General features: G+C 43.2%; 1 protein-coding gene across 5 annotated transcripts in view; it reads left to right on the top strand.

The window, feature by feature from the left end:
* Positions 1 to 3563: 3563 nt before the first annotated feature.
* hycc1 (hyccin PI4KA lipid kinase complex subunit 1) overlaps positions 3564 to 23471 on the top strand; it is a 118137-nt gene continuing 98229 nt past the window's right edge. For 3 of the 5 annotated variants that reach the window (XM_063069402.1, XM_063069400.1, XM_063069405.1), the window contains exon 1: positions 3564 to 3646. The gene's annotated coding sequence lies outside the window, so the exon portion shown is untranslated. Of the gene's footprint in view, positions 3647 to 17403; positions 17610 to 23471 lie in introns of all 5 variants that reach the window. The other 2 variants (XM_063069401.1, XM_063069403.1) reach the window with 2 other exon arrangements.

Genomic DNA, 23471 nt, shown 5'->3' with positions numbered 1-23471 from the left:
ATTCTCACACACACACACATTCACACATATACACTCAGAGACACGTACACACACACACACGCATTCACGGACATACATACACACACATGCATGCGTGCTCATATATGTATTCTCACACATATACACATGACTACATACCCACTCACAGGCACAGACACACACATACCTATACACATACGCACACACATACATGAACTCTTACACACACACACGCAGACACACATGTATACACACATACAAACACACACATGCGTACACACATGCACATACATAAACTCTCACACACACACATGGAGATGCATGCATACACACACATACATACACACACGTGCAGAGGCACACATGCACAAACAGGAACTCACACACACACATGTATGCATACACACTCACAGACTCGCACACATATTCAGACATACACACGCACACTACGCATACACACATACGCACACACACACATACACAAACTCACACACACACTTACACTCATACACAGACACACATTCACATACACACACACTGACACACACACCCATAGATACGCATTCACACACACAGAGATGCACACTCACATGCACAGACACAAATTCTCACACACACACACACATTCACACATATACACTCAGAGACACGTACACACACACACATGCATTCACGGACATACATACACACACATGCATGCGTGCTCATATATGTATTCTCACACATATACACATGACTACATACCCACTCACAGGCACAGACACACACATACCTATACACATACGCACACACATACATGAACTCTTACACACACACACGCAGACACACATGTATACACACACATACAAACACACACATGCGTACACACATGCACATACATAAACTCTCACACACACACATGGAGATGCATGCATACACACACATACATACACACACGTGCAGAGGCACACATGCACAAACAGGAACTCACACACACACATGTATGCATACACACTCACAGACTCGCACACATATTCAGACATACACACGCACACTACGCATACACACATACGCACACACACACATACACAAACTCACACACACACACACACACACACACACACACACACACACACACACCACCACCTGAAGCCTGTCGTGATGTAGGAAAACAAACAGTGAATATGTGCCCATGGCAAGTGGTAGAGAGTGATGGAAACAACACCCAGACAAAGACTGAAAGGATTCGGCCATTAATTCATCATTTTGGGCATGAGTCTCTCTATATCAACATATGTTAATTAACCAACCACTTTATTTTCCTTTGTTGGAGCTTGTCCCTTCCTTTCCAGTTCTGACATCTTCCCCTTTCCTTTTCTGCCCTGAAGAAGAGTCTTGGCCCAAAACGTCAACTGTTTATTCATTTCCATAAACACCCTGACCTGCTGAGTTCCTCCTGCATTTTGTGTGTTGGTTTTTTGGAAGAGATTTGCTTGCTTTTGAAAAGGATTAAATTGACTGGTTACTTGATTTTATTTATTGTTTATTTATTTTATTTGTTGTTTTATAGCATTGAGTATGAGAGTTGCAAACTCATTTATGCTGTATTGGTTCATGACAAATTGTACTATGCAATGACAATAAAGATATTTCATTTCATTAATATGTCAAGTCATGTCAAGTCATGTCAAGTTTATTGTCATTTAACTATATACATGTTTTTAACGTATATAATGTATATAGACATGAGACAACATTTCTCCAAACCTGGGTGTAAAACACCGTGGTACACATAGCACACATAACACAGTAACTTATGAAGCAGTATGATAGATCTGAGGATGAGCCAGCAAGTTTACAAGAAGATGATGTAATATGTAATATGAATGTAAGGAAGGACAAGCCAATGATTGGGTACAACTGCAGACGGAGCAAAGAGTTAAGGTGTATCACAGAGGCAATATTCATAAGGGCAAAGAATGCAGGATTGAAGGTGCTGTATTTAAATGCATGTGGCATTTGGAATAAGGTGTACGATCTTGTGACGTAATTGGAGATTGGTCGGTATGATGTTGTGGGTATTACTGAGTCATGGCTGGAAGAAGGTCATAGTTGGAAGTTTAGCATCAAAGGATCTACTTTGTGTTGAAAGGACAGGCAGGAAGGCATAGGTGGTGGCGTGGTTCTGCTGGTAAGAGATGGAATTACATCTTTAGACAGAGGTGACATAGGGTCAGAGAATATTGAATCTTTGTGGGTGGAGTTAAGAAACTGCAAGGGTAAAAAAAACAATTATGGGAATCATCTATATTTAGGCCTCCAAATAGTAGCCAAGATGTGGGGTTGAGATTGCAAAGGGAGCTGGATGTCAAAGAAGATGCTGGATGGATGGGTGGAATCCTCGATAATACTAAGGGCCCTGCGTAAGCAGTGCTCCTGATAAATATCCCCGATGCAGACCCCTCTGATCCTCTCAACTGTTCTCACAGTCCTTAGTAGGGGCTCCTGATCTGATGCTCGGTTGCTCCATACCAGATGGAGATGAAACTTGTCAGAACATTCTCGATGGTGCTCCTGTAAAACACAGTTAACATGGGAGGGGCAGCCTTGTTTGCCTCAAAGTTTTTAGGAAGTGGAGGTACTGCTGTGCCTTCTTGTTCAGGGAAGTGATATTACGAGACCAGGTGAGGACATCCATGATGTGAATTCCCAGGAACTTGGTGTATTTGCAGAGGAAGATGGTTCAGCTGCACCTTCCTGAAATCCACAATGATTTCCTTTGTCTTCTCCACATGATAGTGTCATAAAGCACAGAAACAGGTCCTGTGGCTGTGTGGGTTTCCTTCCACATTCCAAAGACATATAGCTGCGTAGTTTAATTGTTCACATGGATGTAGATGGTCTGGAAGGGCCAATAACCAATAATCTCCGATAATATTAATGATGTAATGCTCTGGTTTAAGACTGCTTTTTTTGTTAATATGGTTATATAGTCGGGTATTTTATTTTCTGCAGATTTTCTCAAAATGTAATTTGTCCCTCTAATAACATCATCTGTACTGTATTCTCTTTTTTTGCACGATTTTAATCTATTCAGTATAAGTATACTGTAATTGATTTAGTTATTTATTTATTGTTGTTTTTTTCTTCTTTTTTCTATATTGTGTACAGCATTGAACTGCTACTGCTAAGTTAACAAATTTCACGACACATGCCGGTGATAATAAACCTGATTCTGAGTCTGAAGATATGTTTTTGAAGCTTCTTTTAAGGTTACGAACTCATAATTTTTCAGAGATCGTTTTGAGCTTTACTATCAGTAAACCGATGGTGCTGTACCGTCACGAACATCTTCCGCTGATCTCCCTCACCCCTATTACCCTCCCTCTGTGATATCTCTTACTCCGGTCACCAACCGTGATACAGTATGCCGACCCATTCACCAGCACAGCCCTCTTGCCTTCGGATGATGGACGGACTGCAGGCACCGCCCATTTGACGCATCTCTCCTCCATTGGTTGCTCCCTCCAATGCCGCGAGGTGATTGGATGTTTCCGGCTGCCAATGATCAGACGGAGCGCTGGGTGGGAGCGGGTGAGGGAAGATCGGCCCGAGGCGGCGGGATAGTGACTGTGTGCGGTTACGGGCGGACTGAGGAGGGTGGCGGTGTCTCACGGCCTGGGTGGAGGTGAGTAGTCGTTGCACAAGTTGTATGGGTGGTGGCGGCGGCGTCGGGTTGGGTTCGGGTTCGGGGGTTGAGGGAGCAGCGCTGAAGGTTGGGGAGGGGCAGGCGACAGGCGCTCTAGTGCGATGGGGGCTGCCTACTTCCCCCAAGGAGTTGCTCGCTGTTGGCGGTTTCATGTTGCTTTTTCACCGAAGTTGTGAGTGATCGAGTGGTGGGGCTGCAGAGTCGTTGTCGGCCGGAGAGGCTGAGCTTCCTGGGCGACCCCACGCCGAGAAGAAAAGCAAGAGCTGTATCAAGTTTTGAGGGGATCGAAACGCAGACGGCAGAGAACTTACTCGGTAGCCGTGAGTGCCTAGAACTGCCGAACTCGAGCAACACTCATGCAGCGTCCCTGATAGTTGCAAGGCACAAGCAGAGGAGATACTCGATAAACATGCGATGGGGTAGGCGTGGTAGGAGGTTAGATTATAAGACATAGGAGCAGAATTAGGCCATTCAGCCCATAGAATCTACTCCGCCATTCCATCATACCTGATTCCGGATCCCACTCAACCCCATACACTTGCCTTCTCGCCATAAACTTTGATGCCCTGACCAGTCAAGAAACTCTTAGGGATCGGTGGTTTGCGCAGGCGGAAACTGTCAAACGACGGAACAGGCTTGGGGGTCTATTGCTTTTGATTCTTGTGTCTGCATGTGCTTTCATGTAACTTTAACTTAGCAATAAATTATGTCACCCAACACAGTACAGTATCTGGCAGGATCGATAAAGCCAGAGGGCAAGATATTGGTTATATTGAAATGCAACTGTTGCTCATAAACTTTGTAGTGGGAAGAGAAGTTTTCATCACCCGATTTTGTCACAGGCTCCAGAGCTATAGGAATATAGCTGAAAATATCTTCTAGTAGAAGACTGCCCTCCACTCCCTTGCCTTCCCTATAGTAACCAGCCTCCCCTCTACAGATTGTGTCTACACTTGCTATCTGAGTAAGGAGTTTTAATGTTCCTGTGACTGCAAGGGTCTTCTCCTGGTGCTCTGGTTTCCTCCCACAGTCCAAAGGTGTACTGGTTAGTAGGTTAATTGGTCATTGTGAATTGTCCCGTGATTAGGGAGTTAAATCGGGAGTTGATGGATGGTGCATCTCAAAGTGTCTCAATAAATAAATATATAATCAAGCGCCCCACCCAATATGATCAGTTTCTCTTGGGACAGAACAGCACAGCACAGGAACAGGTCCTTTGGCCCACAATATTGTGCTGAACCAAATAAATTTGTAATCAAATGGTCAGCTAAACTAATCCCTTATGCCTACTCAATGCCCATATCCTTCCATTTTCATCACATCCATGTGCCTATCTAAACATCTATTAAAAGTCCCTAATGTATCTGCCTCTACCACCACCTCAGCCAGTGCATTCCAGGTTCCTACCACTCTTTGTGTAAAAAAAAAACTTGCCCCTCACATCTCATTTGAAATAGCCATCTCTCACCTTAAATGTCGCTGCAAAGGTAGTAAAAAATACAGTTTTTGATTCGATATTGCAGATCTCAACAATGATTTGCTAATCTGTCCTCACCATCTTTCGAATGAATGAAAAGTCTGTGTCTTCCTTCCTTCCTCTTGTCCTCATCTACCACCCCATGAGCCTCATGCAATGCATCATTCGTGGCAACTTCTGCCATCTTCAATGGGATCCTACCACCAAACACATTTTTACTGTTCTCTCCCCCCCCAACTTTCCGCAGGGATAGCTCCCTCTGTGATACCCTTGTCCATTCGTCCCTTCCCTCTAATCTCCCTCCTGGCACATATTCCTGCAAGCAACAGAAAATACTACACCTGCCTATTCTCCTTCTCCCTCAGGGCCTCATTTCCAGGTGAGGCAACACTTCACCTGTGAATCTGTTGGGGTCATCTATATTGAGTGCTCCCAGTGCAGCCTCCTTAACATTGATGAGATCCAATGTAAATCTGGGGACAGTTTTGTCAAGCACCTTCACTCCATCTTCTAAAGTGGAATTTCCTGGTGGCCAACTATTTTAATTCCAATCACCATTCCCATCCATTCACAACCATGGCCTCTTCCAAGTGTGGTAGAGGAGCAACACCTCAGATTCTGTGTGGGTAGCCTCCAACCTGCTGGCATGAACTTTAATTTCTTCAACTTCACAAGATCACAAGACAAAGGAGCAGAAGTAGGCCATTCGGCCCATCGAGACTGCTCCGCCACTCCACCATGAGCTAAACTATTCTCCCATCTAGTTCCAATTGTCGACTTTTTTCCCATATCCCTTGATACCCTGACTAATTAGATACCTATCAATCTCCTCCTTAAACGCCCTCAATGATTGGGCCTTCACAGCTGTATGTGGCAATGAATTCCATAAATCCACGACCCTCTGGCTAAAAAAAATTCTCCTCATCTGTTTTAAATGGGTACCCTCTAATTCTAAAACTGTGGCCTCTTGTCCTGGACTTACCCACCAACCAAGGGAAACAGCCTTTCCAAATCTACTATGTCCAACCCTTTCAATATTCGAAATGTTTCTATGAGATCCCCTCTCATTCTTCTATACTCTAATGAATACAGTCCAAGAGCCAACAAATGCTCCTCATATGTTAGCACCTGCATTCCAGGAATCATCCTCGTAAATCTTCTCTGAACTCTCTCCACATCAGTACGTCCCTTCTAAGATAGGGGGCCCAAAACTGCACACAGTATTCCAGATGATGTCTCACCAGTGCCCCAAAGAGCCTCATCAACACCTCCTTACTCTTGTGTACTATTCCTCTTGAAATGAGTGCCAACATAGCATTCGCTTTCCTTACTGCCGATTCAACCTGGTGGTTAACCTTTAGGGTACCCTGCACGAGGACACACAAGTCCCTTTGCACTTCCGATTTTTGCATTTTCTCCCCATCTAAATAATAATCTGCCTGATTATTTCTTCTTCCAAAATGTACAACCGTACATTTCTCAACATTGTATCTCATCTGCCATTTCTTTGCCCACTCTCCTAAACTGACAAAGTCTCTCTGCAACCTTTCCATTTCTTCAACACTTCCTGCTCCTCCACCTGTCTTGGTGTCATCTGCAAATTTAGCCACAAAACCATTTAATCCATAATCTAAGTCATCAATATACATCGTAAAAAGAAGCGGTCCCAACACCGACACCTGCGGAGCATCACAAGTAACCGGCAACCAATCAGAATAGGATCCCTTTATTCCCACCCTTTGTGTTCTGCCTATCAGCCAATGCTCCACCCATTTCAATCTCTTTCCTATAATTCCATGGGCTTTCATCTTATTAAGCAGCCTCATATGTGGCACCTTATTGAAGGTCTTTTGAAAATCCAAATACACAACATCCACAGCTTCTCCCTTGTCAAACTTATTTGAGATTACCTCAAAAAATTCCAATAGGTTGGTAAGGCAGGATCTTCCCTTCATGAAACCATGCTGGCTTGGACCTATCTTGTCATGCATCTCGAGGTATTTCATAACCTCGTCCTTGAGGATCGGCTCCAATAACTTTCCAACTACCGATGTCAGACTAATAGGTTTGTAATTTTCTTTTCGCTGCCTCCCTCCTTTCTTAAACAGTGGAACTACATTTGCGACCTTCCAGTCCTCCGGAACCATGCCAGAGTCTATTGATTCTTGGAAGATCATTTCCAATGCCTCCACAATCTCCAAAGCCACCTCCTTCAGAACCCGTGGGTGCACCTCATCCGGTCTAGGAGACTTATCTATTCTTAGTCCATTTAGCTTCCCAAGCACTTTCTCTCTAGTAATCTTGACTGTACCTAATTCTATTCCCTGAGACCTCTGGCTATCAGGTATGTTGCCAATGTCTTCCACTGTGAAGACTGATGCAAAATACTCATTTAGTTCCTCTGCCATCTCTTTGTTACCCATTATAATTTCTCCAGCATCATTTTCAATCAATCTTATATCTACCCGTGTCACTCCAGTAATTTTTCCCGTCTCCCTTCACTTGTCTTCAATTCCCCAATGTGGCCCCCTTCTGCCTCTTCTCCTCACCTGCCTATCACTGTTCTACTGCCTCTCCTCCTTCCCTTTCTCCCATGGTCCACTCTCCTCTCCAATCAGATTCCTTCTTCTCCAGCCCTTTACCTCTTCTATTTGTCAACTCCCAGCTTCTTTCTTCATCATCCCTCCCCCAGGCTTCACTGATCACCTGCTAGTTCCCCACTCCACACCACCTTACTCTGGTGTCTCCCCCCACCCCCTCTTCCTTTCCAATTCTGATGAAGGGTCTCACCTCAACACACTGTCATTTCTAACGATGTTGCCTGATCTACTGATTCTTCAGCATGTTGTGTAAGATGAAGCTTAAATATTTAGCAAATAGAGTTCAGAATTCCCTCCTGGAATTATATAGCCCTTCTAGAATGTGGCCACCCTTCTATTACAATTTTTGGTTTGTCCTAAATAAAGTGCTAGTGTTTAAACCGCTTATAATACATGTAAATAAAAAAAATGTAATGACTTAAAAATAATTACTTTATTAAGTTGGGGAGGGGGGTGGAACTTGTTAAAATTCCAAAACAGTATTTCTTGCATTTATTTCAATTCAAAGTAAATTTATTATCAAAAGTACATGTGCCACGCCACCATATACAATGCTGAGATTCATTTTCTTGTGAGCATTCACAGTAAATCTAAGAAACATAATAGAATCAATGAAAGTCAGCACCCAAAAGGACAGACAAACAACAAATGTGTAAAAGACAACAAACTGCAAAACAAAAAGAAAAATGAAATACTGATATCAAGTAAGTAGGCAATAAGTATCGAAAACATGTGTTAGGTTATGGGATCAGTTCAGTGAGGGGCGAGTGAAGATTGTCTTTTATACATTGGTTGTTTATCAGTCTTTGTGTGTAGTTTTCCATTGATTAAGACCATAAGGTATAGGAGCATAATTAAGCCATTTGGCCCATTGAGTCTGTTCCGCCATTTCATCATGGCTGATTCATTTTTCCTCAGCCCCAATCTCCTGACCAATCAAGGATCTATCAATCTCTTCCTTAAATATACATAAGGACTTGATCGCCACTGCTGCCCATGGCAACGAATTCCACAGATTCAACACTCCGGATAAAAGAATTCCTCTTCATCTTCGTTCTAAAAGGACGCCTCTCTATTCTGAGGCTGTGTTCTCTGGTGTTAGACTCTCCCACCATAGGAAACATCCTCTCCACATCTACTCTATCAAGCACTTTCATCATTCAATGGATTTCCATTAGGTCACCATAAGACCATAAGACAAAGGAGCAGAAGCAGGCCATTCGGCCCATCGAGTCTGCTCCGCCATTTTATCATGAGCTGATCCATTTTATCCTATTTAGTCCCACTGCCCTGCCTTCTCACCATAACCTTTGATGCCCTGGCTACTCAGATACCCTATCAATCTCTGCCTCAAATACACCCAATGACTTGACCTCCACTGCTGCCTGTGGCAACAAATTCCATAGATTCACCACCCTCTGACTAAAAAAATTTTTTCGCATTTCTGTTCTGAAAGGGCGCCCTTCAATCCTGAAGTCATGCCCTCTCGTACTAGATTCCCCCATCATGGGAAACAACTTTGCCACATCCACTCTGTGCATGCCTTTCAACATTCGAAATGTTTCTATGAGGTCTCCCCTCATTCTTCTAAACTCCAAGGAATACAGTCCAAGAGCGGACAAACGTTCCTCATATGTTAACCCTCTCATTCCCGGAATCATTCTAGTGAATCTTCTCTGTACCCTCTCCAATGTCAGCACATCCTTTCTTAAATAAGGAGACCAAAACTGCCCACAGTACTCCAAGTGAGGTCTCACCAGCGCCTTATAGAGCCTCAACATCACATCCCTGCTCCTATACTTTATTCCTCTAGAAATGAATGCCAACATTGCATTCGTCTTCTTCACTACCGACTCAACCTGGAGGTTAACTTTAAGGGAATCCTGTCCGAGGACTCCCAAGTCCCGTTGCATCTCAGAACTTTGAATTCTTTCCCCATTTAAATAATAGTCTGCCCGTTTATTTTTTCTGCCAAAGTGCATAACCATACACTTTCCAACATTGTACTTCATTTGCCACTTCTCTGCCCATTCTTCCAATCTATCCAAGTCACTCTGCAGACTCTCCGTTTCCTCAGCACTACCGGCCCCTCCACCTATCTTCGTATCATCAGCAAACTTAGCCACAAAGCCATCTATTCCATAATCCAAATCGTTGATGTACAATGTCAAAAGAAGCGGCCCCAACACTGATCCCTGTGGAACACCACTGGTAACCGGCAGCCAACCAGAATAGGATCCCTTTATTCCCACTCTCTGTTTCCTGCCAATCAGCCAACGCTCTATCCACATTTGTAACTTTCCCGTAATTCCATGGGCTCTTATCTTGGTAAGCAGCCTCATGTGTGGCACCTTGTCAAAGGCCTTCTGAAAATCCAAATGTACAACATCCACTGCATCTCCCTTGTCTAGCCTACTGGTAATTTCCTCAAAAAATCGTAATAGGTTTGGCAGGCAGGATTTTCCTTTAAGGAATCCATGCTGAGTTCTGCCTATCTTGTCATATGCCTCCAGGTACTCTGTAACCTCATCCTTGACAATCGACTCCAACAACTTCCCAACCACCGACGTCAAGCTAACAGGTCTATAATTTCCTTTTTGCTTCCTTGCCCCCTTCTTAAATTGCGGAGTGACATTTGCAATCTTCCAATCTTCCGGAATCATGCCAGAATCTACCGACTTTTGAAAGATCATCGCTAATGCCTCCGCAATCTCCACAGCTACTTCCTTCAGAACACGAGGGTGCATTCCATCTGGTCCAGGAGATTTATCGACCTTTAGCCTATTCAGCTTCCTGAGTACTTTCTCTGTCGTAATTGTGACTGCGCACACTTCTCTTCCCTGCCACCCTTGAGTGTCCGGTATCCTGCTGTCTTCCTCAGTGAAGACTGATGCAAAATACTTGTTCAGTTCCTCTGCCATCTCCTCATCTCCCATTACAATTTCTCCAGTATCATTTTCTATCGATCGTATACCTACTCTCACCTGTCTTTTACTCTTTATATACTTGAAAAAGCTTTTAGTAATCCCCTTGGATATTATTTGCTAGTTTCCTTTCATAGTTAATCTTTTCTCTCTTAATGACCTTCTTGGTTTCCTTTTGTAAGGTTTTAAAAACTTCCCAATCCTCTGTCTTCCCACTAATTTTTGCTTCCTTGTATGCCCTCTCCTTTGCTTTAACTTTGACTTTGACTTCTCTTGTCAACCACGGTTGCATCCTTTTTCCACTCGAAAATTTCTTCTTTTTTGGAATATACCTGTCTTGCACATTCCTCATTTTTCGCATAAACTCCAGCCACTGCTGCTCTGCCGTCTTTCCCGCCAGTGTCTCTTTCCAGTCAACTTTGGCCAGTTCCTCTCTCATGCCACTGTAATTTCCTTTACTCCACTGAAACACCGACACATCAGATTTCGGCTTCTCTTTTTCTAATTTCACAGTGAACTCAATCATGTTACGATCACTGCCTCCTAAGGGTTCCTTCACCTCAATCTCTCCAATCACCTCCGGTTCATTACACAATACCCAATCCAGTACAGCCGATCCCCTAGTGGGCTCAACAACAAGCTGTTCTAAAAAGCCATCTCGCAGACATTCTACAAATTCTCTCTCTTGAGATCCAGTGCCGACCTGATTTTTCCAATCTACTCGCATGTTAAAATCCCCCACTATTATCATAACACTGCCCTTCTGACAAGCCTTTTCTATTTCCAGTTGTAATTTGTAGTCCACATCCCTGCAGCTGTTTGGAGGCCTATAAATAACTGCCATCAAGGTCTTTTTACCCCTGCTATTCCTTAGCTTAACCCATAAAGATTCTGCACCTTCCGATCCTATATCACCTCTTTCTAATGATTTAATATCATTTCTTACCAATAAAGCCACGCCTCCCCCTCTGCCTACCTTCCTATCCTTCCGATACACTGTGTATCCTTGAACGTTCAGCTCCCAGAGACATGCATCCTTTAGCCATGTCTCAGTGATGGCCACAATATCATACCTGCCAATCTGTAGCTGTACAACAAGATCATCCACCTTATTCCTTATGCTGCGTGCATTTAAGTACAACACCTTAAGACCAGTATTTGATACTTTTTGCTTTGATTTCACTGCAACTTTATTGCACTTCAACTCATCCCAATGGCTACACATTTGCCCCATCACCTGCCTGTCTTTCCTGATATCTTTACTGCTCACTATCTTAGATTTATTTCTGTTTTCCCCTTCCTCCGCTCTATCATTCCGGTTCCCATCCCCCTTCCAAATTAGTTTAAACCCTCCTTAACAGCTCTATTAAACTTTCCCGCCAGGATATTGGTCCCCTTCGGGTTCAGGTGTAACCTGTCCTTTTTGAACAGGTCATACTTTCCCCAGAAGAGATCCCAATTATCCAAGAATCTGAAGCCCTGACCCCTACACCAGTCTCTCAGCCAGGCATTCATCTGCCTGATCCGACGACTCTTGCCCTCGCTAGCACGTGGCACGGGTAACAATCCCGAAATTACTACCCTGGAGGTCCTGCTTCTCAGCTTCCTTCCTAATTCCTGGAAATCTCTCTTCAGGACCTCCTCCTTTGTCCTATCTATGTCATTGGTACCAACATGTACCAAGACAACTGGCTGCTCACCCTCCCCCTTTAGAATATTCAGGACCCGATCCGAGACATCCCGTACCCTGGCACCTGGGAGGCAACACACCATGCGGGTATCTCTGTCAGGCTCACAGAATCTCCTGTCTGTTCCCCTGACTATGGAATCCCCCACGACTACCGCATTTCTCTTCTCCCTCCTTCTCTCCTGCACAACAGCGCCAGGCTCAGTGCCAGAGACCCGGTTACCGTGGGCGTTCCCCGTCAGGTCATCCCCCTCAACAGCATCCAGAACAAGATTTTTGTTGCTGAGGGGGACAGCCACAGGGGTGCTCTCCACTATCCGGGCATTTCCCTTCCCTCTCTTGACAGTGACCCAGTGTTCTGACTCCTGTAGCCTAGGGATGACTACCTCCCCGTAGCTCCTGTCTATCACCTCTTCACTTTCCCTGATAAGCACTAGGTCATCAAGCTGCAGTTCCAGATCCCTAACACGGTCTCTGAGGAGCTGCAACTCGGTGCACCTGGCGCAGATGTGGCCATCAGGGAGGCTGGAAGTCTCCCAGGATTCCCACATCTGACACCCTGAACAAAGCACTAACCCTGCAGGCATGCTATCTAATTCTACAGGAATGAAACAGGAAAAATAAGTCTACTCACCCACTTACCTTGCCAAACAGACAAACTTTTTAAACCGTTAGCTGTGAGAGCCCTGCTGTTCCTGTCTGTCCGGGCCGATTCGTGAAAGGGGTTGGGGGGGGGGAGAGAAAAAAGAGTTGGCGCTTCGCTCTAGCCTCTTCCCGTTTACCGCCTAAGCCCGTTGAAGCCAAAGCCCTACACTCTACTACCGCTCACTCCGCTGCCCACTCCGACAGCTGCCCGCTGTATAGGGTGGTCTCCTTTTTAAACTCTCCGTGCGGTCCTGCTGACGTCACGCGCCTGCGCAGTCTCGCCCTTCTTGCACTCGAAGAAGTTTAAAAAAAAACTGCCTTCCTTCACAATTCAGCTCCCACGACGCTCTGTAGTCCCGATCACCCCGCATTCTTCTGAATTCCAGTGAATACAGGCCCAGAGCCATCAAGGTTCATATGATGGGTTGTTCAGATGACAAGCCATTCAATTCTGGAATCATTTTTGCGAACCTCCTTTGAAACCTTTCCAGTTTCAGCACATCATTTCTAAGATAAGGCACCCAAAACTGCTCATAATACTCCAAGTAAGATCTCACCAGTGCTTTATAAAGTCTCAACATTTCACTCTTGCTTTTCTATTCCAGTCCACTTGAAATGAATGTTAACACGCATTTGCTGTCCTCACCACAGACTCAACCTGCAAATTAACCTTTTGGGGAACCCTACACGGGGACTCCAAGTCCCTTTGAGCCTCAGAGTTTTGTATTTTCTCTCCATTTAGAAAATAGTCAACCCTTTTATTTCTTCTACCAAAGTGCATGACTATACACTTCCCGACACTGGGTTCCTACTGCCAGTTCTTTGCCCATTCCTCAAATCTAAGTCCTTCTGTAGCCTCTCTACTTCCCCAAAGCTTCATGCCCATCCACCTATCTTCGTATCATCCGCAAACTTTGCAACAAAACCATCAATTCCATCACCCAAATCGTTGACGTATAACGTAAAAAGAATCTGTCCGAACAGATCCTTGTGGAACACCATTAGTCACCGGCAGCTAGCCAGAAAAGGCTCCCTTTATTCCCACTCTGCCTCCTGCCAGTCAGCCAGTGCTTTGTCCATGCCAGAATCTCTCTGTAATAGCATGGGCTCATAGCTTGTTGAGCAGCCTCATGTGGCACCTTGTCAAAGGTCTCCTGAAAATCCAAGTACACAACATCCATTGAATTTCCTTTGTCTATCCTGCTTGTTATTTCTTCGAAGAATTCCAACAGATTTATCAGGCAGGATTTTCCCTTGAGGAAACCATGCTGATTATGCCCTATTTTATATGCCTCCAAGTACCTCAAAATCACATCTTTAACAGTTGATTCCAACATCTTCCCAACCACAGAGGTCAGGCTAACTGGCCTATAACTTTCTTTCTTTTGCCTCTCCCCCTTCTTGAAGAGTGGAGTGTCATTTACAATATTCCAGTTTTCCAGAACCATTCCAGAATCTAGTGATTCTTGAAAGATCATTACTAATGCCTCAACGATATCTTCAGCCACCTCTGTCAGAATCCTGGGGTGTACACCATCTGGTCCAGGTGACTTATCTACCTTCAGACCATTCAGTTTCTCAAGAATCTTCTCCCTGGTAATGGTAACGTCACACATTTCATGACCTCCGACACCTAGGACTTCCACCACACTGCTGGTGTCTTCCACAGTGAAGACTGATGTAAAATATTTATTCAGTTTGTCCGCCATTTCCTTGTCCCCTATTACTACCTCTCCAGCATTGTTTTCCAGCAGTCTGATATTCACACCCGCCTCTCTTTTAAACTTTATGTATCTGAAGAAACTTCTGATATTCTTTTTAACCTTGGCGGGAGGAGAAGATGGCGGCGCGACGCAGTGCGCATGGCCTCTCCGGTGAAATTATATCGTATTTGTTAAATAGGGGGCCGTGCACAATTCTGATTTGACGGAGGCAGATGTGAGAAGCACGGAGGAACATCTAGAGAAACTTCTGAAATGCCCAGTTCGCTGCCACTGCTGCTATGCGATTGAGAGTCTCCAGAGGGAAGGCCCCAAATCCTTGGCTTTTCCTGTTGCTGGCGGCCGGGGCTGGGGTCGAAGCGCTCGGCAGAGATAGTGCTTGGTGTCGGAGGTCAAAGTTTTCGGACGACTCAGAGTCGGACTGTGGACGTGTGCTTCCAGGATGCTGCATCGGCAAGTTTGTGGCGCTGGCAGCTCATGGCAGGGGGAGAGTTTTCTTCCTTCTCCCGTCTGCGTGAGATGAGACTTTGAACTTTTTTTACCGTGCCCATGGCCTGTTCTTCATCAAATTACAGTATTGCTTGCGTTGTAACTATATGTTATAATTATGTGGTTTTTGTCTGTTTTCAGTCTTGGTCTGTCTTGTGTTTCTGTGATATCACACCGGAGGAATATTGTATCATTTCTTAATGCATGAATTACTAAATGGCAATAAAAGAGGACTGCATGTCCTCATAATCTAATATTGGTCAGCTTACTTTTGCAATCCATCTTTACTTTCTTAATGACTTATTTTTAGTTGTCTTCTGCTGGTTTTTAAAATCTTCCCAATCCTCTAACTTCCAACTAATTTTTTCTCTATTATGTGCCCTTTCTGCGTCTTTTATGCTGGCTTTAACTCTCTTGGTAGCCACAGTTGTGTCATCTTGCCTTGAGAATACTTCCTCTTTGGGATGCATATATCTCATGCCTTCCAAATTGCTTCCGGAAATTCCAGCCATTGCTGCTCTGCCAGTGTTCTTTTCCAGTCAGTTCTGGCCAACTCCTCTCTCAAGCCTCTGTGATTCCCTTTACTCCACTATAATACTGATACATCTGACTTTAGCTTTCCTTCTCAAATTTCAGTGTGAAATCGATCATTTTATGATCACTTTCCCTAAAGGGTTCTTTTACCTTAAGCTCTCCAAACCGTTCCGGTTCATTGCACAATAACCAATCCAGAGTAGCTGATCCTCTAGTAGGCTCAACCACTAACTGCTCTAAAAAGCCATCTCGTAGGATTCTAGAAATTCTCCTTCTTGGAATTCAGCAGCAACCTGATTTTCCCAATCTATCTGCATATTGAAATCCTGGATGACTGTTGTAACATTGGCCTTTTGGCATGCATTTTCTATCTCCCATTGTAATTTTTAGACCACATCCTTACTATTGTTTTGGGGTCTGTATATAACTTCCATCAGGGACTTTTTACCCTTGCAGTTCCTTAGCTCTATCCACAATGATTCAACACCATCTGACCCTAAGTCACTTCTTTCTAATGATTTGATTTCATTTTTTACCAACAAAACAATGCTACCTCCTCTGCTCTGATTCTGTTGTATTTCTTTGTTCTACTGTGAATGCCTGCAAGAAAATAAATCTCAGAGTATTTGGTGACACGCGTACTTTGTTAATAAAGTTACTTTGAATTCCTCAACATAATAGAATTTTTAAAAAACTGCACACAAAGACAGATAAACAACCAATGTGTAAAAGAGAACAAATTTTGCAAATACAAAAAGAAAAACCAAGTAATAGATAAGTAATAATATTAAGAATAGTTGTTGTAGAGTCCTTGAAAGTTATTCCATAGTTTGTGGAATCAGTTGGGACCTCAGTGTTGGGGTGAATAAAGTTATCCACTCTGATTCAGGTGCCTGATGGTTGAGGGGTAATAACTGTTCTGGAACCTGGTGTGGTGTGGGACCTAAGGCTCTTGTACCTCTTTCCTGAAGGCAGCAGCAAGTAAAAAGTATGGCTTGGATGACGGGGGTCCTTGATGATGGATGCTGCTTTCCTATGACAGTGCTTCTTCTAGATGTACTCAATGGTGGGAAAGGCTGTGATGGACTGAGCTGCATCCATTATCTTTTGTAGGATCTTCTATTCAAGGACCTTGGTGTTTTCAGACAGGGATTCAACCAGTCAGGATACTCTCCACCATGCATTTGTAGAAGTTTTAGATGGCATGCCGAATCTTTGCAAAATGTTTAAGAAAATAGAGGCGCCTTCGTGTTCGATAGTGTGTCCTTTTGCTTGTTTTCATTCGTTAGAAATTCACATCCTTAGCTTTAGCTCAGTAAAGTAAAACTAAGGTAGCAGCTGAATGGATTTTTCGATAAACATTTGGAGCAATAGTGTTGTTAGTTATTTATATTGACTTTTGCTTGCTTTTTCTGGATTGCTGGTTTTCATGGATCTTGTTAGCCTTTCAATGCAAGGTGTTTAAACCCACTTTTCCAATAGTTTGTTGTTTATCTCACTAGCTGTGATTTTTCTTGAACTGAAATGTGATAGGTTTAACTTTGAATATTCTGTGTTTAACTTTACAAACTACATTGAATAAACTGCCTGATACATTGATATTTAATAGCATGAATTCAGGTAATTAACATCAGAAATAGCTCTTACTTGATCCTTTAGTATTGGCAGATGGCACAAGTGGACTGGAAGAAAGAGATTTACTGAATTAGACAAAAACAACAGGAATTCTGCAGATGCTGGAAATTCAAGCAACACACATAAAAGTTGCTGGTGAACGCAGCAGGCCAGGCAGCATCTCTAGGAAGAGGTGCAGTCGACGTTTCAGGCCGAGACCCTTCGTCAGAATTAAACAATATACTTCAAGGGTAGGAAATTACCTGTTCATTAAAATGGGTTAAGTGATTAGTTATATTCTAGCAGCCTAATTGCTGCCATACTAGAAAGCAAGCATGAACAATTATTAAGATTTCGGAGATACTCATTTTGAGTGCAACATTTCTTTTTAGTGACTCATTGAATGTTTGAAGCACTGAACATGCTACATCTGATTTTCAAACCATAATGGGAAATGTTTTATGTCGTTACTGAATAAGGATACTCCTTCCTTAAACGTAACGATACAGCTGCTTGATTGCATTTCAAACTTTTCCACTTAAAAATAACGCAGAGATAGATTTAGAATAAATCTATGGTAGAACTCCAATAATTAGGCATCCTCAGGATGTTTGGTGATGCTAGGCTAGAAGATTTTCCTGACTACTAGATATTTTTCAAATTAATACCCTCAAGCACTTTTATTTAACTTGTATGTTATACAGAAGTATTATGTTTTACAGTGATCCCAGAGAGCTTAAAAGGCCCATGAGAAACACTGTAGTGAGTTTAAGGGAATGCAGAATCAAGGCCCTGCTGTGTTTAAAGGGAACGTGGAAACAGAGCTCTGGTGAACTTAAAGACAGCACAGGAAACATCTCCTTGGTCATTGTGAAATGAATATTGTATGGGAATTGATCCTCATTAAAGGAAATGCTCATATTGGAAAGAGGGAGAAGAGGGGAACAATAGTGATATGGGACTCAATAGTCAGAGGAACAGACAGGAGATTCTGTGGACGTGAGCGAGACACCTAGATGGGATGTTGCCTCACAGGTGCCAGGGTCAGGGATGTCTTGGATCGAGTCCACAGCAATTTGGAGGAGGAGGGAGAGCAGCAACATGTCTTGGTACATATTGGTACTAGTGACATGGGGAGGAAAAGCAATGAGGGCCTGAAGAGAGAATTTAGACAGCTAGGTAGAAAGCTGTGAATCAAGACCTCCAGGGTAGTAATTTCTGGATTGCTACCTGTGCCGCTGCCAGTGAGGGTAGAAACAGGATGATTTGGCAGATAAATGCATGGCTGAGAAGCTGGGGCAGGGGGCAGGGCTTCAGATTCTTGGATCATTGGGATCTCTTCTGGGGGAGGTATACCCTGTACAAAAGGGATGGGTTGCACCTGAACCCGAGGGGGACCAATGTTCTCGTGGGTAGGTTTGTTACAGCTGTTGGGGACAATTAAACTAATTTGGCAGGTGGATGGGAACTTAAGTGAAAGGAATTGGGATAGGATGGATGGTTTAAAAAAAAACAAAGATAGAGATAGCATGCAGACAGACTGTCAGGAAGGACAGGCAGATGATAGGACAAGATTGCAGCCAGCAAAGAAATACTCAAATGGCAAAATATCAGTGCATTAGGGATGCAGAATCAAAAAGGGTAGCAAATACAGTACTCGAAGTGTTATGTCTCAATGCACGGAGTATTAGAAATAGGGTGGATTTTCTTATTGCACTTTTACAGATTGTCGGGTATGATGCTGTGGCCATCACTGAATTGTGGCTGAAGAATGGTTGTAGTTGGGAGCAGATCGTCCAAAGTTTCCTATTGTATTGGAGGGGTAGGATAGTCGGCAGAGGGGGTGGTGTGGCTCTGCTAATACAGAATGGCATCAAATCATTAGGAAGATGTGGCTCCGGATTGGAAGATGTTGAATCCTTGAGGGTTGAGTTAAGAAACTTCAAGGGCAAAAGGACTCTGGCAGTTATATACAGGCCTCCGAATAGTAGCTAGGAGATGTGGACTACAGATTACAGCGGGAAATAGAAAAGGCATGGCAATAGGGCAATGTTATGATCGTCATGGGATATTTTAACATGCAGATTGGGAAAATCAGGTTGGTAATGGGTCTCAAGTGAATTTGTTGAATGCCTTTAAGACAGCTTTTTAGAGCAGTTTGTTGTTGAGTTTACTATGGGATCAGCTATACTGGCTTGCTGTTATGCAATAAACTGGAAGTGATTAGGGAATTTAGGGAGCTCAAGGTAAAGGAACCTTTGGGAGACAGTGATCAGAATCAGGTTTATTATCATCGGCATGTGACATGAAATTTGTTAGCAGCAGCAGTTCAATACAATACGTAATCTAGCAGAGAGAGAAAAAAAAAAAAAAATAAAACATAATAAATAAACAAGTAAATCAATTACATCTATTGAATAGAATTTTTAAAAATGTGCAAAAAACAGAAATACTGTATATTTTAAAAGTGAGGTAGTGTCCAAAGCTTCAAAGTCCATTCAGGAATTGGATGGCAGACGGGAAGAACCTGTTCCTGAATCGCTGAGTGTGTGCCTTCAGGCTTCTGTATCTCCTACCTGATGGTGACAGTGAGAAAAGGGCATGCCCTGGGTGATGGACGTCATTAATAATGGCCACTGTCTTTCTGAGACACTGCTCCCTAAAGATGTCCTGGGTACTTTGTAGGCTAGTGCCCAAGATGGAGCTGACTAGATTTACAACCTTCTGCAGCTTCTTTCGGTCCTGTGCAGTAGCCCCTCCATACTAGACAGTGATGCAGCCTGTCAGAATGCTCTCCATGGTACAACCAAAATGATTGAGTTCAACTTGAAATTTGATGAGGAGAAAGTAAGTCTGACTTAGCAGTATTTCAGTGGAATAAAGGAAGTTACAGTGGCATGAGAGAGAAGTTGCCCGAAGTAAATTGGAAGGAGATGCCGGCAGGGATGTCAGCAGAGCAGCAATGACGTGAGTTTCTGGGAAAAATTAGTAAGATGCAGGATAGATGTATTCCAAAAACAAAGAAATACTCAAATGGCAAAACAATACAACCGTGGCTGACAAGGGAGGTGAAAACTCATGTAAAAGCAAACAAGAGGGCATGCAACAAACAAAAATTAGCGGGAAGATAGAGGATTGGGAAGCTTTTAATAACCCATAGAAAGCGACTTAAGAATCATTAGGAAGAAAAAGATGAAATATGAAAGCAAGCTAGAAAACAATATCAAAGTGGATAATAAAAGCTTTTTCAAATATTTCAAAAAATAAGAGAGATGAGAATGGATATAGCACCATGAGGAAAAGGGGCCAGAGAAATAATGATCAACATACATCAAAGTTGCTGGTGAACGCAGCAGGCCAAGCAGCATCTATAGGAAGAGGTGCAGTCGACGTTTCAGGCCGAGACCCTTCGGGTCCTGATGACTGCACCTCTTCCTATAGATGCTGCTTGGCCTGCTGCGTTCACCAGCAACTTTGATGTATGTTGCTTGAATTTCCAGCATCTGCAGAATTCCTGTTGTTTGAGAGAAATAATGATGGTGGACAAGGAGAAGGTAGATGAACTAAATGAGTATTTTGCATCAGTCTTCACTGTGGAAGACACTAGCAGTGTACCAGATGTTGAAGGGTTGAGGGACGAGAAGTGAGTGCAGTTACTATTACAAGGGAGAAGGTGCTCAAAAAGCAGAAAGACTTATGGGTACAAAAGTCACCCGGACCAGATGAACTGCACCCTAGGGTTCTGAAAGAGGTAGTGGTAGAGATTGTGGTGGCATTAGTAATTGTCTTTCAAAAATCATTGGACTCTGGCATGGTGCCAGAGGACTGGAAAATTACAAATGTCACTCCACTCTTTAAGAAAGGATGAAGGCAGCAGAAAGGAAATTATAGACCAATTAACCTGACCTCCGTGGTTGCGAAGATGCTGGAGTCAATTGTTAAGGGTGAGGTTATGGAATACTTGGTGAGACAGGACAAGATAGGACAAATTCAGCATGGCTTCCTTAAGGGAAAAACTTGGCTAACGAACCTGTTGGAATTCTTTGAGGAGATTACAAGTAGGCTAGATAAAGGGGATGTAGTGGATGTTGTTTATCTGAACTTTCAGAAGGCCTTTGACAAGGTGCCACACATGAGGCTGCTTACCAGATTAGAAAGCCCATGGTTTTACAGGACAGCTGCTAGCATGTTTAGAGCATTGGCTGATTGGTAGGAGGCAGTGAGTGGGAATAAAAGGATCCTTTTCTGGTTGGCTGCCTGTGACATCGTGTTCTGCAGGGTCAGTTTTAGGACCATTTCTTTTTATGTTGTATATAAATGATTTACATGATGGAATAGATGGCTTTGTCGCCAAGTTTGCAGATGATACAAAGATTGGTTGAGGGGCAGGTGGTATTGAGGAAACAGGAAGGCTGCAGAAGGACTTAGACAGATTAGGAGAATGGGAAATAAAATGTTAGAAAATCCAATGTCATGCACTTCAGTAGTAGAAATAAATGTGCAAACTATTTTCTAAATGGGAATAAAATCCAAAAATCTGAGGTGCAAGGGAACTTGGAAGTCTTTGTGCAGAACACCCTAAAGGTTAACTTGCAGGTTGAGTCAGTGGTGAGGAAGGCAAATGCAATGTTAGCATTCCTATAAAGAGGTCGAGAATATAAGAGCAGGGATGTGATGCTGAGGCTTTATATGGCACTTATGATGCCTCACCTTGAGTATTGTGAGCAGTTTGGGGCTCCTCATCTAAGAAAAGATATACTGGGATTGGAGAGGGTTCAGAGGAGGTTCACAAGGATGGCTCCAGCAATGGAAGGGTTATCATACAAGGAATATTTGATGGCTCTGGGTCTGTACTCGCTGGAACTTCGTAGCATGAGGTGGGATCTCATTGGAACCTTTCAAATGTTGAAAGGCGTAGACAGAGTAAATGTGGAAAAGATGTTTCCCATATTGGGGAGTCTAGGACAAGAGGTCACAGCCTCAGGGTAGAGGGGCACCCATTTAAAACAGAGCTACAGAGAAATTTCTATAACCAAACGGTGGTGAATTTGTGGAATTTATTACTACAGGCAACTGTGGAAGCCAGGTCATTGGGTGTATTTAAGGCAGAGCTTGACAGGTTCTTGACTGGAAATGGCTTCAAACGTTATGGGGAGAAGGCAGAGGTGTGGGGCTGAGGAGGGGAAAAAAAAAGTATCAGCCATGATTGAATGGCGGAGCAGACTTGATGGGCTAAATGGCATTTTCTCATATGTTCCAGTCTTATAAACTAAAATGTTTTTCAGTTACTTCATTAAGACAAAGGAATGAATGAATTAGCAATTAGCCTCTTAACGTGAATTAGTCTCTTTAACCTGTAAACTGTTTTCCCTCCTAGCGTGTATGCACAGTACAAAAACGTGCACGGGGGGGGGGGCATTGTGCAGAACAAAATTAAGAAAGAATTGCTCTTGTCTGTTTCCAAACGCATGAGAATTATATCTAAAAATGATTGAAGCAATTTGGACTTTCAGTCATGTCCCCTCAATGGATATTGAGCTTTTCTGCCTTAATAACCAGTCCCTGGTTTGCAGAAAATGGGACTATATATCTTTTGGATCCTCCTCTTTGAAATTAATAGGTACAGTCTTCCAGCACCAGGTTTAACTGGTGGTTTTCCTGCAATGTAACTGCTGAGAAATCGTCACATGTCTGTTACGCAGTCGGGGAATTTTTGGCTGGCAAGTTTGGAACTTATAGATTTGCACAGGAGTCTTGAATTTGGTGGAACTTAACAGCGAAATGTGCTGACGTTTACATGAATTTCCAAAGTAAGAAATTTTAACGTACCTTCTGATTTGTGGTCATTTTGATTGTATCCAAGTTTGTTACAGGTTTCCCCCGCCATCCGAAGGTAGAGCGTTCCTATGAAACGGTTTGTAAGCCGGAATGTTGTAAAGCGAAGAAACAATTACCATTTATTTATATGGGAAAATTTTGTGAGCATTCGCAGACCCAAAAATAACCTACCAAATCATGCCAAATAACACATAAAACCTAAAATAACAGTAACATATAGTAAAAGCAGGAATGATATGATAAATACACAGCTTTTATAAAGTAGAAATACTTTT

Source organism: Mobula hypostoma, chromosome 17 (assembly GCF_963921235.1).
Source record: "Mobula hypostoma chromosome 17, sMobHyp1.1, whole genome shotgun sequence".
In the NCBI taxonomy this organism is placed as follows: Eukaryota; Metazoa; Chordata; class Chondrichthyes; order Myliobatiformes; family Myliobatidae; genus Mobula; species Mobula hypostoma.
This window is presented reverse-complemented; position numbering and strand designations above follow the sequence as displayed.